Source organism: Corvus brachyrhynchos, unplaced genomic scaffold (assembly GCF_000691975.1).
Source record: "Corvus brachyrhynchos isolate BGI_N302 unplaced genomic scaffold, ASM69197v1 scaffold32, whole genome shotgun sequence".
Lineage (NCBI taxonomy): Eukaryota > Metazoa > Chordata > Aves > Passeriformes > Corvidae > Corvus > Corvus brachyrhynchos.
In genome coordinates, this window is record NW_008237919.1 from 13,213,796 (window position 1) to 13,219,386 (window position 5,591).

A 5,591-nucleotide genomic window follows, 5' to 3' on the forward strand; every position below is an offset into this window, starting at 1 on the left:
GCTGGAGAAATAAAACATCTCTGAAACAGCTAGCAAGAATCTGTCTGTCCATATATATTTCCTTTCCACGGGACTCCTGGTTTGATATATGCATGTTGCAGGATCCCCACTGCAACAGTAAAAAAAATATACAAAGTTATATTCAGGTAGGAGAAGAGATATCTGATTCAAAATCCCATGAAAGGTTTAAACCCAAATGTTCAAAGAGCGTGAATTCAAAGTGAAAGTGGTTCAGAAGAGGATAAGCAGAGAGTTTGCCATAATAAAGCACACACACACACACACACACACACACACACACACACACACACACACACACACACACACACACACACACACACACACAAAGGTTTGGCTTCTCCTCAAATTTAGCAGCATAAAGGCTGAGAGATAAACCTGATTGATTTCTGTGTCTAGTCCAGGGGAGCAAAGGGAGAAGAAAAGGAAGGTGAAGGTCTCAAGAACAAAGGTGAAGGTTTTCTTAAGACTAAATACAAATGTATTGATTATTAATACCTTTGGGCTGGAATTAAAAGGTTTATGAACATCCAAGTACTGAGTTTATAAGCCCACCTTCTTTCTGGCCAAGGACAGAAAAAAAAGCTTACCAGTTTTAATATAGACCCTGAGAAAGTAATCAACAAGTTTAATGTTGCCATCCTTCATTTCTCAGGGTCTGGACTAGACAGTGAAGGCCAAATCTTCTGGGTTTTTAAAACCTAAAAGTAGCCTTTCTTTTTTCTGCACTACTTCTCCTCAAACTTCTGGCACACAAGGTTTCAAAACAAACCTTTAATTTTTAGGGCAATCTTTGTAACACTTCATGTTCTTTGTCCAAGTGTGGTTTTCCTACACAGGGCAATGTTTTCAGACAGATTGATTATATCAAGTTTCACTTGAAGCCAGCTCAGAGAAGGTGCATGGTGGCTAGAACACGGCCTTGTCTTACACTAACCCCCAGTCAAATAGAAACCTGGAAGCAGATCTGGAACAGGTCACAGACTACCTATGCTGTATGCACCCTGTGGCTACTACAGGCGGATGTTTAGAATATGCTGGATTATGTAAAAATATCTCCCTTTTATCATGCTAGAGAGGCTGTAAGTGAAAGTGGTCTATTTCTTTTGGGCTTGCATGGCCAGATTTTGGTAGTGGGGGATCTACAGGGGATCTATTCTTCTTTGGAAAGCTGCCAGAAGCTTTGTCCAGCAGAGCCAATGACAGCTGGATCCAAGATGTACCTGCCAGTAGCCAAGGCTGGGCCAATCAGAAATGGTGGTAATGCCTCTGTGATAACATATTTAAGAAGAAGGAAAAAAAAGTTATTGTGCAGGTGTCATTGTGGCCAGAGAAGAGTGGGATGAGAACACGTGAGAGAGAGCAGACACCAAGGTTGGTGGAGAAGGAAGGGCAGTAGTTGCTCCGGGCACCAGAGCTGGGATTCCTCTGCAGCCCATGGTGCAGCTCATGGTAAAGCAGCTGTGCTCCTGCAGCCCATGGAGATCCGTGGGGATGCAGAGATCCACCTGCAGCCCCTGGAGGAGACCCACACCAGAGCAGGTGGATGCCTGAGAGGAAGCTGTGACCCTGTGGGAGGCCTACGGAGAGAGGAGCACATGCCGGAGCAGGCTTCCCAGTAGGAATTGTGATCCCATGGGGGACCCACACTGGATCAGGCTATTCCTGAAGAACTGCACCCTGTGGAAGAGTGACCCACATTTCAGCAGTTTATGGAGAACTGTTGTCTGTGGGATGCATTCAGGTTGGAGAAGTTCACAGAGAACTTTTCTCATGGAAGGGACCCTCATTGGAGCAAAGGAAAGACTCTTCCCCCAGACCAGCAGCAGAAACAACCTGTGATGAACTGACCATAACCCCCATTGCCTTCTGCCTGCACTGCCAACAGGGAGAAGGTAGGGCTGGGAAGGAGGGATGGATGGGGGAAAGATATTTTTAAGGTCTGTTTTTAATTCTCATTATCGTGCTCTAATCTTGTCAGCAATAAATTCAGTTAATATCTCTAATTCGAGCCTGTTTTGCCCATGAAAGTATTTGGAGAGTGATCTCTCCTGGTTCTTATCTCAACCCATGAACTCTTTGTTATATTTTCTCTCCCCCATCCAGCTGTTGAGGGGAGTGATAGAGAGGCTTTGGTGGCTGCCTGGCTTTCAGTCAGGGTCACCCCACTACACTACTCTATCTCGGAAGAAAAGGAACATAACTTCTGTGAAATGTTATGCAATCCATACAAATGCTGTGTCTGGAAAGAAAGAAGCAGGAAATCAGTAAAACTGAAATCAAAAGCAATACAGCTGTGGACTCCACTGAAAGTAAATTGCTTCTTTTGGATTCATTGCTTCATCTGCAGCAGTTCTTAGAACCAGTGACCTGCCATTTTCTTCCAGATCTAAGCAGCAGCCACCATGAGAGGAGGGCCCTAGATGCAGTCTTATGTCCCAGCATAAAACCGTTTGGATTAACCAAAGTCAGCTCTGAACAGAAGAAACCTCCAGAAAGAAAGGGATTTCTGCAGCTCTTCTTATCCCAATTTCAGCACACTTTTAGTAATCTTGTATTTGCATACATCACAGCTTTCCATGAGAGGAAAAGGTACAAGATTATGTCTCCTAACACCTTCATTTTCAGACACTTTGGACAGGGAAGCATCTGAGAGAATATGGTCACAACAAGAATACCTCTTCATGGAAAAGAAGTTGGTGGAACATTGCTGGAAACATGACTGGATTACATATGTACTTAAAAATACTTGGGACCTCACTAAGATGTCCTGAAAAATGTCAGAGTAATTCAGTTTGGAGAAAATTTGAAAGGATCATATACAGAAATATGGGTGTTCATGGATAAAATAAAGTTTAAACACTTCCATGTTTTGCCAGCCTTGGTCAGTTGTGGGTAAAAACTAGGGTGACATTAACTTGTTTTAAAAATACACAGCTCAGATTTGAACAGAAAGCCAGCCTCTGACTTGCTCGAGTTGCTGCTTATTCCAATTCTTTTTGAAGTCATTGCAAATATTTCAATTGACTTGAATGGATGAATCAGACTCCTTAGCACTGAAGTGAATCACAGATTAAAACAAAAGTACTTGTATAATTTGTATGACAACCTTTTATAAAATTAGTCCCTTCTGGATAGCAGAACACTGATGTACTGCTGAGGCAATACCATTTCTGTCTGAGAAGTAGTTGAGTTGGTTTTGTGTATACGAAGTTACATTTACTTGAACTCATTCCTTGAGTGGTTACCTATAAGTTCATCAGAGACACAAACTGGAGCATTACTACTTATATACTAACTGAGGACTTGACTTTGATTTTCAGCTGAAGCTCCTTGGAAGAGTCAAAAATCTGTGTCAGTTCATCACGTCTTGGGTCCCTGTAGTACAGAAGCAAAAGCTACAATATCAGACATAGTCAAACATAAGAAGCAAAATGTATCAGCACTTCCTGAAAACATAAATAGTGACTTCTTGTGGGGTCTTTTTTTCCCCAAAGTACTCTTACACGGCAGAAAGAACAAGACTGACTGCATGTTCTGACAGCAACTTTGGGTTGTCCCACATCCTACTGCTGGAGTCCATTTATGGCCACTCCAGCGGTCACGGGGCACCTCAGCAGTCAGCACTCCTGAAACCTGACATCCTGCCCCAGTACCGCAATAAAATAATATTGCGACTTCAGAAAAGCTATTGTAACTGTTGATAAAGTAACAACTTAATCACAGCTAAAATATATTCAAATACTAAGAAACGCAAACAGTTACAGTTATTTCTACAATAATGTGCAATAATAAGACTCGCAGGCTCTATTTTTTCAGATAGTTTGCACTTCTTTATTGCTCAAAGCTTAGTTCTGTGGCTACTATATCAGCTCTGAGTAGTCAGCAGTTTTCCTGTCCCACCACAGCTGTGTGAGGACAGGAAAACAAAAACAAGAAACAAGGTAGAAAGCTCCTGGGCAACCTCTCGTGGTGAATCATTTTTTTCCTTCACAGGAAGTACAATTTCTTATATTTAAACTCTTGACCCTTGAGGCCTTATCCTCTCATTTTGCATCCTGAGAAGAATCTGGCTCCACCTTCTCTCTAAGACTGTAGTTAGAACCCCTTTTACCCTTTTCTTTTGCATGTTAAACACTCCAGTTCCTGCTCAGATGTCCTTTACTCCAAGTTCCAAATCATCTTCAAGGCCCTCCAGTGAGTCAATGTTTCTCCTACACTCAAATATTGAGATCTTTCCCTTTGTCAGTAGATTGGTGTGATTATCACTTGATTGCATGCTAAAAAGGCATTAAACAGGTCAGCCTTCTTATCACCTATTTATAGCTATCTTCTTACAATAAATAGGAGTGATTTTTTCTGTTTTGATTTTCCTCTTGATCCTAATATCCTTCTACATCATTTCTTGCTGCAGCCAGTGTCCCTTCCAGGTGAATCATTCTGTTAGCTGTTTTTTTATGATTTTGCCTTTTTATGTTGTTGCACTCACCCTGAATGTCCACTCCAGTTTAAATAGTTGACTTCAGCCAAATTATTTTCTCATTGCATTTTCTATATTTCCTCCACAAATGGTAAGAATCTGTGCCCTTGACCATATGACTTTAGAGGGCTGCCATGTTTCTTTAACTACTTTCTTCCCTTCAGTCAGTTTCACAAAACATCTTACAAAATAAGCTGAGTTAATTGCATTTCTTTTATTTAAAATCTGCTGGGTTTCTAACGCACACTCTTATGCTGAAAAAATTAAGACCAAAAAGATGAAGTCCATTAACTTAAAATAAGTAAATAAATGCACCATCATTTAAACAAATGGGTAATGAAGTCAAAGCAGAAAGCAAGTCCTACTTACCTCACTCACTAACATCTTGTTCATTTGCTTGAACAGGTAAGCAATGGTAGGCTGCAACCAGTGACTAAGGCAGCCTAAAAAGACAAGTGAAAGGTAGGCAATGACCATTTACTGTTCTCAACAAAAAAAATCTGAGTTTGGGGAAATCACTTTCATTCCTTTGAATCTGGCACTAAAATATCTTTAAAGTCTCAGGTGTCAGAACACTTAATATCAGGCATCAATTTGAAAATCACTGAGACAATTAGAAAGGAAAGAAGACGACAAGGGTTAGATTATTATGCTGAGTTGACTCCACCTGGATGCCAGGTGTCCACCAAAGGCTCTTTATCACTCCCTTCCTCAACAGGATAAGGAAGAGAAAATATAACATCAGGCTCATGGGTTAAGATAAGGACATGGAGAGTGCACTCATCCATTAGCACCATTAGTAAAACATATTCGTCCTGGGGACAAACTTAATACCAACTAGTTTAATTTAATACCAATTAGATCAGAGTAGGGTAATGAGAAGTAAAACCAAATCTTAAAAAACACCTTCCCCCCACCCTTTCTTTCTTCCAGTTTTCTCTCCCTGTGACCCCGCCACAGGGCAGAGAGATGAAAATAGAGGATGTGGTCAGTTCAACACATGTTGTCCCTGCTGCTCCCTTCTCATCAGGGGGAAGACTCCTCACACTCTTCCCGACTCTTTGCCATGGGCTGCAGTTCTTCACAACACTCC